Below are 13,307 nucleotides of genomic sequence, written 5' to 3'. Positions count from 1 at the left end.
AATTCTGCAGACAGGTGCTTATCTCATCAATAGTCTGTGTGCCTGTCACAGATAACACTGAGAAAGTTAAAGCAAAGGAAGACATGGCAAGATCAACCTGCAAGAAACTACTCTGTCCTTGAAGTCACAAAACACACATCTTTCTTTACATGCTTTGCAAGCAGATCAAACACTTACAAATAATTCAGACAATCACTCCAAACTAAACTGCTCAGCGTAATGGCAGCTTTCATCCATTCATAAATCATTCCTTCTTTCAGCTACAAAGGCAGTGTCCTACCAGAAAATTCTACCCTGAATCAGAAACTGAATATTGTTGTACCAGTGTTTTGTATTTTGTATAGTACCAACAATTTTGAATTGAACTGATTTTGTTAATTAACATTATTGAATGCTGTTTTATTTAATCATCTATATTGTATGTGTAAATAAATGTATTTACAATACATTTATTTACACATACCTAAATCAACTTTCAGGGCAGCTAATAGTAGGCAAAGGTAGGTAACAATAAATCGCATCAGGGAACTTTATATTTTGCCAAATATGATATAGCTACTCAGACATCTTCAAATTTTACCACATAAAAACTGCTGATTAGAGTGATTTCCTCTATGCCAGACAAGATCATCATCACACCTACCATATATACTGACAGGTACGCTGAAAAATGTAGGCCAAACTGCAACCCAAAAATTGGGTTCATCTTATCTACAGAAGGGCTTGTCCTACTGTATATACAGTAAATTTTTTCCTTCAGCTTTATAAAAGTACCAGCATAACCTATATATCTGCTTGTTGATAAGCACATCCATGGGTAAGCAGTTTTTAATCACAATATTATGAAAAAGGGCCACTTGTGGACAAGCCAATTGTGAAAATTAAAGAGATATGAAAATTTTGAAGGCCAGATTATCCGTACAAACTCATTGAATTTGAATCTGAGGTACTCAGAGAATTTTGATGGAAACATTTTGCCTCATCGTTCTTTGGTACTCAATGCACAAGCTAGAACTTGTTGGTTTTATCTACTTTATAACTCACTACGTTATTCCATATGAGAAAAAATTGTTTGGTACTCATCATGCCTCCCAAAACCAATTAACCATGAGTAGTGAGGTACTACTGTATACTATACATTATTTACTCCAAGGCAGATATTTTCATGTCTTCCTTTTTATTTATTAAAGTTACATATAGCATCCTATCTAGGATAATATTTTTGCTGAAACCTCTGAAATCTAAGCAATCATACATAATAAATATTTGTGATAAAGATGCCACACAGGGCAGTGTAGTAATGACCCTGGCATCCAGCCAAACAAACTTTATTCCTTTGCGTATTTTGTTCCTGTCTTTTTCCTTTTCATAATTTTATATATATATATATATATATATATATATATATATATATATATATATATATATATATATATATATATATATATATATATATATATATATATATATATATATATATATATATATATATATAGCCATGGTTAGGTTAAACTATTGCTTGGATTGTTTCTGGATAAACTAATAGTATATAATGGAGGAATGAACTGTAAATCTGATGAAAATGCTGGCAAATACCATCATATTCGTGATCAATCTCTCAACTGGGTGAGAAAAGGGCTTGTGCCTCCGGGGTATGGTTGAAGGCCCATGTCCTCTCCCCTACTCCACCACAGGAGGCATGCATAGCTCCTTAATGATCACAACTGTGAGAAGCAAGATACCAGTCATTGAGAGAATCATCTTGCTTAATCACTGCTTTGCTTAACGATCAAGATTCAAGGTCCAATTGTCATCATAAGTGAAGATTCTTTATGTGAAAACAATTGATAGTTATAGCCTGATTACATTCTATCATAATTAAGACAACATTTATAATTTTTAGAGTCAATGGATCTGAGAATGGAGCCTCCTAAAGCAAAAAAAAAATCATTTATGATGGTGGCACCGCCTTCCTCCCCAGCAAATTCAGCCTCCTGCCTAGGTCCTTCCCCTCCTCCCAGTCCGAATCCTCAGACCCCAAAGAGGAATGGGGGGAATGCGAAATAGGTGGGGGAGATGCGGCCCTGGGAACTGCCTGGGGCTCAAGATGCTTAGTCTTGTGGATCCGTTTGCCCTTCTGTAGCATTCCCGCCTCAATGCCCTGGGATATGGCCTTATTAATAATTTCCTTCATCTCAACCGAAAGGTTGGACCCTTGATCCTCAAAGGGACAAACCCTGGGGCGGGCCTAGGAGATGGATGTTGGGGGGCCAAGGACCCCAGAGCAGGGCCTTCCTCTAAATCCGAAGGGCAAGCAAAGAGGTTGGCCTGATCCGCCATTGAAGGTCCAGGGGAAACTGCCATGGCCATAGAGGTCATGGGGGAAAATTCCTTGCCCTCTTCCTCACTATCCGAGATGGGATGTTCTTGAGCTGGTGGAACCTCCATGGAGGGCTCCTCAGGAGTCACTGAATGAGAGGCTTGGGCCTGGTGCTGGGCCTTGGAGAACTGTTTTTTAAAGGCCCTCTGCCGACGCAATGTGTCCTTGTCTGGGCCTGATCCCTGCTTAGGCCCGGGCCTGGAGTATGGTTTACAGCCCCTTATGGCTTCCCTAGCAGTCATATCGGCCTGCCTGGAGAAGGCCTTGGAGGAACCCCCCCAGTTGGTTGGGGTCTTCTGGTACCTGATCAGCCATATGATAACTTTGGGCCTAGCTGATGCAAAAAGGGGCTACCTCCACTCACCACCTTGCAATAGCCTATCGCAGACCAAACACGCTCGAGGAAGAGACACAGAAAGTCGCAGCACCAATTTCCAGCCACCTGGTTCTAGGCACGAGCATTAACAGCTTCCAGCGCTTGCAGGATTAGCAGGTCTGTGACCGGTAGGCCCCAATCCTAGCCGCTCTATCAGATAATTCAGGACCAAAATCGCCAGCCAGGCCTGACAATAAATGGCTCCAGGCGGCTCCTGCCGTGAGTCAGGCTGCAGGCAGCGGCGGCATGCAGTTTAAAGCAAAATCGAAACCGCAAGTGGCTCCAAAATGACGGCCATTTTTAATGCCTTTTAAACTTGCCGCCAAGTCAATTACGAGCCCTGAGGAGCTGCACCGTACGCCGGCCTCCAGAAGGCACAGACAACGGAAACCTCAGCGGGGAAATTCCCCCCCAAAGCGAGGGGTTGTGGCAGTGCTGGCATTGGCACTCCGACCTAGCGGCACCTGGGTATCAAGCAGGACGCCGAGGGGTGGGGGGGACAAAGAAGGAGAGAAAAGGATTAAATTACTAAAATAAGCTGATAAATCTCACCAAGCCTGCTCACACCTTAAATCCAATCCTTCTACAAATTAAGCTCAATGGAGAGTCCAAGCAATATTGTTAGAATTCAAGAGAAACTCTAAGCGCGTCCACTGGGCTAGCTGAATTGAAAAAAACTGAAGATAATCAGCACCAGAGGCATGGCTTAAAGTTTCAATTCAGTTCTGGGCAGTTTGGCTGTATTTAACCCTTACTTGGACCTTCCTGAGCAGCGCCCTGGAAAAATATTATCGGCCAACACTTATGATGTAATGTCATTCTAGTTGGACAAATTTCATTTCTGGGCTCTAAATTTTGAATTCAGATCTTTTACTAATCAAATAAACCAGATCAGATCCAAATTTTATTAAGATCAGGAGCCATTTCCGTATTCCTCACATTTGGCCATAATAGCAAGCTCTATTATGTATTATCATTCAAAAGTCAGAAAACATAATGATACATAATGCACTGTATATTATTTGTTTTCAGCTTGTCAACTTCACCCTTGAGTCAAAAGGGATGAAAGAAATAATGAGCAATATAACCATCTTGTTAGCATGCAAACAATTTCAATTATGATATAAATAAGCTCAGTCTTCAGACTCTGGATAAGTACAAAATGAGTAGAACTGCAAACAAGAGCAAATATTTGCTGGATTGCTATTAATAAGCATGTCAATCATAGCAAAAATCTGTTTCCTCTGCTTTCTAAGCTCAAGAATAGTTCCACTGACAGCAATATTAAAAGATATGATTGTACGTACCTCTAATACTTTTGAATGAAGCCATATGGATAGCCCTGTGCATTATAGACTGCCAACCAGCATAAAAATATTTCTGACAGGCAAGAATAGATGAGCATTTAACACATGAATGGGCTCACAGATAAAATGAAAGCACATACACCACATGGAAGGTCTTTTTCATTCATTCTTTTTTATATGCTCCCCCTCATCCCACCCCATTCTAAAAATAAAATTTTACTGAAGCCAAATTCATTACTGGAAACGCTACTGCAGTGATACAATGCCCAATGGAACTGAACCCACTCGTGATAGCACACAACTTGTTTGACTCATGTTTTGTGTCATAATGATTCATGGAAAAATTCAAAAAATGAAAGAAAGAGGCCTACCTTATTTCTTTATAATAGCCCGATGATTCAAACACCTCTAAAGCTAGGCTAAGAAACTAAGCATACATGTATTCACAATAATACTAGGAGTTACAGAAATGGAAATGATAATTATATATGCTGAAGAGAAGTTATTTATAAGAGAAGATAAGTTACTTATAAAGCCTAATTCCTGATTTATGTTGTCTAACTTTCGGTTAGACAATTCCTCCAAAGAAGGATAAATTCTTCAGTAACAGTTTCCTTTGCTAAAACCACTGAATTAATAATGTGAACAGAAGATCCATATAGAAGAAGAAAGTTGAGGAGGTCAATCTTTCTTCTTTAGAACAAACTTCACACAGTTCAGACCTTTTAATGTACAATTATCTTCTTTTGTCACCAAGGAGAGATCTGTTTAAATATTACATGCTGAATCAAGGGTTCTAGAGATTTTGCTTTGGCTGTGGCATACCAATATATCACAGTAATAAAATACTTGTTCTGTATAATTATCACATTTAATAATCTTTTTATCTTATCATAGATATATAATGATGCTTTGATTTATTTCCCTGACACAGCAAACTTGCTACTGTATTCAGGAGACTGCTGGTCTTGGAAGCAGAACAGAAACAATAATATCAAAATTTCTTACCGACATCCATGTAGTATAAGAATCAGGAAAAACAAGACTGCATTTTCTAGTAGCAGTTGTGTGAAAAAACTAGCAGTTCTTTTTCAGTACACAGTGGCAGATGGGATTGTTCCCATCCCATCAGATACAACCTATGAATGTCCAATGCTAGTTGCACACCATGTAATTACCAAGCATTAGAAATATATACAATTTAATCTAACTTATTCTTCTGATAAGGTGGACATCAAGAGATTCCAGTGATACAGGCCAGATTGGAAAGTTAGAAAAATAAAATAAAACACAGATGAAAGCAACAGCAATTCCTTCAATATTGTTGCCAGAAAATGAAGAAACACATAATGTTTTCATACCATGTCATGTTCAACTTAAGGGAGATGTGATATCTTTTATACAAACTAAGTAGATACAAGCCTTTAGGAAGCAATTAGGGCAAAAGGTTAACTTATCTACTTGCAGCTTGTACTTACCCTGAGGGTCAACATAGCTAGAAAGTTATGTACGGTGAAGGATCCTTTTAAATCACTCCAATTGTATAAAGTTCTGGCACCAAAACCTGCTTCCAGTTCAGGTTTGGATTCATTGCTAAAACTAGTGTTTGCTTTATTAGATTAGTGGATAGCACAGAAAAGTTCATGTATAAGATTTTAAAGAATTCTCCACTAAATTAAATCACAAGAAAGGAGGTGATGAAAGCACAGTCTCGGGTAGAAAAAAGTGGATATTAGGAACTAAGTCTGTAGAAGGCAAGAAAGGACCATGGGAAATTCCCAACACATTGATAGGGAGATCAGCAAATAGTAATATGTCTGGATGCCAATGTCTGAGTACTAATGCACACTGTTGGAACAACAAACAGGGGAAACTAGAAATCCTAACACTAGGCATCACATATGATCTGATGAATACAGGTAGTCCTCCACTTATGACAACTGAAACAAGAACTCTAAGTGATGGACTCAGTAAGGGAGTTGCATCCTATTTTACAATCTTTTGCCGCAATTGTTAAAGCAAATCACCATTAAATGGTCATTAAATGAATCTGGTTTGTCCCATTGATTTTGCTTGTCTGAAATTCCCCGAGAATGATCCCAGTGTGATGGTGATCACATGACACTGGGATGCTGAACTGTCATAAATACATGCTAATCATCCCAATTTTGATCATGTGATTGTGAGGATGCTGCCATGGTTGTAAAGGTGAGAACTAGTTATAAGTCTCTTTTCCAGTATTGTCATAACATTGAAAAGTCATTAAATTGGGAGACAGGAGCTGACGTCGCAAAGGTATGAGCCCAAAGCTGCTGAAGTTGGGACAGCTCCGCAACGGGAGGAAAGCGAAAAGAGAAAGTGTGTCCATCTGAGGAAGAAAGAGACTGCCCCCCCCAAAAAAAAATCAAAGCTAAATTAAACTTGCAAAGAAAAGAAAATAAGCGGCAAAATTAAGCTATATTGGATAGTGTGTTGTCCTTTTTTTATGGATGGAAGTTTTGCAAATATTTCCTACTTTTTAAAGTGAAAGTATTGGTTTTCTTCTTCTATTTCTTTTTTTTTAACCTATGGATTAAATCTTTTTCTTTATTTTTATAATATTGGTTTGGATGGGTTTTTTCTCTTTATTTTGCTCTATTTAAGAATTTTGTTTCTTTTAAGCCTGGAATAAAAGAAGATATAAAAGGAATATAAAGAGGGTAGTAATATCAGAGGGAAAAGAAGTTGCACTGCCACTTGGAGGTTGGAAATATTGCTTTCTCTTTTTTCTCTTTGATCTTTAACTTTGCACTTCAAAGGCTTCAGCTTGTTTACAGAAGAGATAAGGAGAAGAGCATGGGTTGTTTATGCAGGTGCTCTTTGGATGCTTCTTTGGCAGCTGGAGAGAAGTGAAAACAAAACCTTGCTTTAAAACTAGAGTAGCAGTGTTTACTAGTTGGAAGAATGGCACAGCTCCAAAAAGAAACCATAACATTACAACAGATTATGTTTGAAATTCAAAAATTATTAGAAACAACACAGATAATTGAAAAGAGATTGGAAAATATAGATTGTTATGCAGTGAAATTCGATGGAAGAGTTGAAGATATCCAGCAAATGAAAAAAGTGGAGGTTAGAGTCCTAAAAACCCAGGGGAGAAATGAACAAAGAGGCAACATAACTGTGGATACTGACGGTGAACTGAGTGTGGTTGGAGATGGAAAGAGTGGAACATGGAAAGGGAAGATAGATGGAAAGGAGCTCTACCCTGGATTTCAAGGAATAGAAGATGAAGAAAAGAGAAGAATTGTTGGATTCAAGGAGAGAAATTTTGACAAAAGCACTACTGATAACTAAAGATAAGGTAATTAAAGAAGCTGACGGAGGTCTCGAGATTTTACAAGATATGTAAAAAGCAACAAGTTGTGAAGAGAAGTCCACACAAATTTGATCAAGGAAATAACCAGATTAATTCCACAAATGGCAAAGGACATAAGACTGCACTATTACTGGAAAGACAGAGATTGAGATATGAAAACTAATAACAAAATATTAGTGAAATTTAGTTAAAATTATATCATTATGTTAAAATTGAAGTGATAATGGATATAGTTAAATAAATAATTGATAATGATAACAATGTACAAATATGTATTGATTTGATGAGGAAATTTGGTATAAATTCTAAATGGTGATCATGAAAAGAAGTTTAGAAACTGTTATGTATGAAAGCTTATAATATTAAAAAAAAGTTAAATTTAGTTAAACTAAGACAAAAAATGAAATGACGGATATTGTTAAATAAATGATTGATAATGATAATAATGTAATATTTGTATTGACATGATAAAAGGGAAATTGGAAACTTTGTTATTAAACATAATTAATTTTTATTTAGAAAATGTTATAAAGATGTAATGTTGCTAGGTGATACTGAAAATAGATAACGGAATGCCATTATGTGGTTTTGCTTTACATTTTGGAATATGTTACATAAAGGGACGTAAAACAATTATAGTCATATGAAGATTGAGGTATGATGATAGTAATATATATATATAAATATTTGATTTAAAATATATAACTTGATATGAATTGTAGGTGATGACTGTGGAAGGGATGCACAAAAGCTCTTTGTAACCAATTGACACACTTTTTACAATTTGTAATGGAAGATATTTTTGTAGTGTTTGTTGTGTTTTGTCTGTTTGTGTTTATTCAAAAACATTTTTTTTGTAATGGTTGTAAGTTGAGGACTATTTGTATCATAGAAGCCTGATTGAATGAGTCGGGACTAGAACACCAAAACCAAATGGATAGAATTTTTTAAAAAGTGGAGCTAATGTAGCACTAAATATCAAAAGACCCTACATCTATGAAGAAATCTATATATATAGTAACCTTTTTAAAAGCATGTGGATAAAAAAAAAAATCAATACCATTGTTCAGCTCATTATATGTTACTAAACCAACTGCTGGAAATCCTCCTAGGCGTATTTTCCTATATTAACTCACCAAATTCTCCAAAGAGCAAGCTATACTAATAGGAGACTTCGATACTTGCCAAGTTTTTCTTTTCCCCAATAGAAGTAGGAAGTCTAACAGGTTTTTGATCTCTCTGCCAATTTCATTTTTCAAAATGTGCTATAAAAAACAAGGATGAAGTTATCCTGGACATGTCAAACATCATGTCTGTGACCACTTAAACAATATCAGCACAATTTCCAGGTACCAGCAATGTTTTATCAAGAGCAAGTCTTTTCAGACTAACCTCATTTATTTTTATGACTGAATGAATACTTGGGTAGGTTAAGGAATACAATAAAGGATGTGAGAAAGTTTCTTATGGTATTTTTGGAGAGACCATGAATAAATGTGCATTAGAAGTTAATTTGATTCAGTCGATTCACAACTGGTTGAACAATTGGATCCGTATGATGGTTAAAATTTAGTTCTGGGCTGACCCAGAGAAAAGAATCAAATCTTGTGGTATTCAATAACTTTGTATGAAGAGACAGCCATATGACAAGCTTTTCAAAATAATTTCAACATGATCTGGACAGAATTAATCGTTGGGGCAACTCCAAGGTGTTCATATTCAGTGCGCAAGAGTCTTCAATTAGTAAGGAAAACAAAATGCATAATTTGAAGTCCATAGTTTGGCAATTGATCACATGAGCAGAATCTATAGATCTTTGTGGGCAAACAGCAGGTAAAAGAGCAACAACTAAAAATGTCAATAAAATCTTGAATTACTTTACCAAAGAGTTGCACCTAGATCAGTAAAGATATTATTTATATTGTGTTCTGTGTTACCCACATTGAGTAAATTTATTTTTCTAAATGCTACATTTTAAAAAGGAGAAGCTGGATTCAACACAGAAAAAAAGGAACCCAGTAACCAAACTCTATGACAAATGGTTAAAAGGGTAGGGTATCTGCAGCTTGCAAAAGGAAAGACGGAAGGAAGATATCACAACAGTTTACAGATATCTAAAATACAGATATTCTCTTTGTGACTGAGGGCAGGATGATGTCCAAAGAGATGAAATATAAGAAATGATATTTGGGTTCAATATTAGCACAAATTCCCTAGTATTAAGCAAAGAAACTCTCTTCCTTGAATCTATCATTTGGTTCTTTTCAAACAGAGCCATCTGTCAGGGATGCTTCATTGGATTCCTGCACTGAGCAGGGAGTTGGTATAATCCCTGCAACTTTCCTTCCAACTCATGCATTCAGTAATTCTATCATTCTAATCTAGGCTTGAAATCAAGATGTGAATCATTAACAATGGAGGTGCCATAGAGATAAATGATGTCTTTTTCTTATAATGTCAGCCCTTAATAATGATCACCTCCAAATTACATAGATATGGCATAATCCAGTAATAAAATGGCTGAGGATGTATTTCTCACAGGAGAAATCTCTTATTACTCAATAAAGCTTCTGCATTTTAGTTTATAAACAAACAAATGTTGCCAGTTTGGACAGTGGTGAAATTCATATATTTTTTTTGCTACCAGTTCTGTGGGCGTGGCTTGGTGAGTATGGCAGGGGAAAGATACTGCAAAATCCCCATTCCCACTCCACTCTGGGGCTAGCCAGAGGTGGTATTTGCCGGTTCTCCAAACGGCTCAAAATTTCCGCTACTGGTTCTCCAGAACATGCAGAACATGCTGAATTTCAGCCCTCAGTTTGGATGATTAGATGGAAAAAGAAAGACAAATATCTTTTGTAGTATTTTTTGAGGCATAATTTGCACTGAAGAGTAGCATGCACATACACACAAAGAGGGAGGGTGTCACAGGGAGACGAGAAGTGTTCTGAAACAACAGTACATGAATTAATACAGAATTCAGGTGCTAATGACATCCTTTAAATGTCACTGTATTTGTGTTTGAGAAACTTCAGTTATATGCATTGATTAAAATAGTTCAATAAAGCTATCATAGAAATTAACAGATGAACATTTCAGAAGATATCACATTTGTACTTTCAACAAGCATATTTCTTGGAGCTTGACCCAATTCAAGAGCCAATCTCATTAGGATGAATGAGGCTTAATTCCCAATAATTATGCTTAGGTTGGAAACTCCAGCTACAGTGATTTAAAATGAATTTATCTATAGAAAATCAAGCTCATATTTAAATGTTTTCTGGAATCAAATTCCATGTTGCATTTGTTGTACCTTTTACATTACCAATACAAGGGTTATATTAGAGGTTTCTCAGTTGCAGATGTTTGCACTGAGAACACAAAGGCCTTTAAAAAAGGATGTGGCTGGAGCGAAATGATAAGAGAGGAAGGCTTATGCAGAGTTATTGATTCTACTGAACTATTATTGCATGGCCTGCGAAAATTACAAGCTTTAAAAAAAAAATCATCCTGAAATTTCAACTTTTTTTTTCTTACAGAATTTCATTCTCCAAACTGCAGAAACAAAACAAACCATATTCTGATATTACTAATATGCCAGAGGCCTAATCATTGATATTATTATCTACACAAACATATAAAAATGCAGCTATCACTTCTTTAGCTGTGTTGGCTTTCATATGCACTGGCTTCTTCACAAGAACCTAGATTGTTGTAATATATTGGCAGTAATATAGCATCGTCAGTAATATAGAATCAGCAGATCCAAACAGTGGGGCCTTTTGGAATTGACAGATGGAAAATGTGTCACTACCATTATTACTCTCTATGCCTACCAGATAGTGTTGACTCCTGACAACTGCCTCGGCAAGTCCCTGAAGTTTTCTTGACAATATTTCAGAAGTGATTTGCTACTGCTTCTTTTAGGACTAAGAGAGAGTGATTGACCCAAGGACGCCCAACTGATTTTTTGCCCAAGATGGAATTAAAACTAGTCTCCCAATTTCTAGCCTGATGCCTTAACCACTACACTAATAGCTCTACTATCCTATACCACTATACCAAACGTATGTCAATCCAGACCTGACCCAGTCCGTCATATCTTCTAATGGCACACCTATCATCGATGTAATTGACTCCATCATGAGGGGTTCTTGGTGCTCTCTGAGCTTGGTTGTTTTCTTGCAGATGTTTCGTTAACCAAACTATGTAACATCATTTGGGTAATGAAACATCTGCAAGAAAATAACCAAGTTCAGAGAGCATCAAGGAGCCCTCATTTCAACTCTGAGCTACAAATATTCTCCTTTATTGAAGTTGTCCTTTTCTCATCTTTCTTTCCATCTTTCCCAGCATTGTAACCTTATCTTCACATAATGTGTCCAAAGTGGCCTAATTTGAGGCTGATCATGTGTGCGTGTAGTGATTTGTGTATCAATCTGCTGAATGATCCATTGGTTTCTTTTCTTCGCTGTCAATGGTATTCTCCATAGCAAACGTTCCACATATTATTGCATCTATCTTTCTGAGTGTATTAACTTATTTCTCTAGAAGTTATTGAGATATAAATGTTTTTATAAGCAAACTCTGTCCACTGCCAGGAGTTCGGTTCTGACCAGCTCAAGGTCGGTAAAATGACCCAAGTTGTTGGGGGGGGGGGAGGGAGGAGAGGCTAACTCTGTAAACTGCTTAGAGACGGCTATAAAGCACTGTAAAGCGGTATATAAGTCTAAGAGCTATTGCTATTGATAATTTTATATGTGCTACTATTACTAACCCCATTTTTATAATTAATATGCTACCTATTACAGTAAAAATAAATGTGCATGTTCTAATGTTGTGTATCCTATGTGGACATTCAGGGAGTGGGGAAGGATTGAAAATAATCTTAGAATTATATGAATGTTGGCAAAGTGGTGACCAGCAGACTATTAGTGTTTGCTATCGTTTGTTATTATTCATCTTTTGCCTTGAAAAGTATATGTTATGCCTAAAATGGCAGTGTGTCTTTTTTCAACAGGAAAGTAGAAAATGTTCTCAAGTCTCTTGCATCTTTACATTTAATGACAAATTTACTGCTGCAGATTTCCTCATGCAGTACTGTTGTCATAAGCAGTAAGGATTTTCCCCCTGCAAACTTGCTTGGGAAGCAGCCTAGAACAAAAGATCATGGATATCACTTCTGCATCATCAGCACCCTTTCAAATATGAAATAGAACAGAAATATACCCTTGGGACATTTGCAAAGATGCAAAATGAGTGTTACAGAAGCTATCATAGATCTACAGAAACATTTCCTCTAATTATACCAATATGTTATTATTGATTAATTAAGATTATGTAATCAAGAATAAATAACCTGTTCTTATCCTCTCTTTTTTTGTTACATTTCTAATCTGCCAACAACCAAAATTGTATCAGCAATTACAAAACAGTTTAAAAGAACAAAAATAATGACATAATGCATCTTTTTGATTTTTCTCAATGGAATTATAGGTGAAAGAATGATATTTTTTAAAAAAATCTGCTCTCTGATGTGTCTGATGTATTCTAAGACCTATAAAAGCAAAACCACATCCACTTATCAAATACCTAAGGGATTCTGCACATGACAGAAATATATCAATAAGAAAATCCCAAGACAGATGTGAATAAAAATGAATGAGTTTGTATCCCGCAAGCAGTTAATCCAATAATCCTAAACAAATATCAGCTTTGGAAATACAAATCAAAACAAAGTAAAGCAGTTATTTAAATACCCAATATGCAATAACAAGCCTAAAAAGTAAATGCACAAAGCAGCTAGACATAAACAATGATATCTGTAATCTAGCTCCAGATGCAGATGGAATAATTGTAATAATAATTGCATTTAAAATATTAACA

At 36.3% G+C, this 13,307-nt stretch overlaps 1 protein-coding gene across 1 annotated transcript in view; it reads right to left on the bottom strand.

Moving 5' to 3' along the window:
* The window catches only part of NETO1 (neuropilin and tolloid like 1), a 96,369-nt gene that overhangs the window by 48,633 nt on the left and 34,429 nt on the right, over window positions 1-13,307 (bottom strand). The window lies entirely within an intron of this gene.

This window comes from Thamnophis elegans, chromosome 8 (genome assembly GCF_009769535.1).
Source record: "Thamnophis elegans isolate rThaEle1 chromosome 8, rThaEle1.pri, whole genome shotgun sequence".
Taxonomy (NCBI): domain Eukaryota; kingdom Metazoa; phylum Chordata; class Lepidosauria; order Squamata; family Colubridae; genus Thamnophis; species Thamnophis elegans.
The sequence above is the reverse complement of the archived record's forward strand: the minus strand, read 5'-3'. Positions and strand labels throughout refer to the sequence as shown.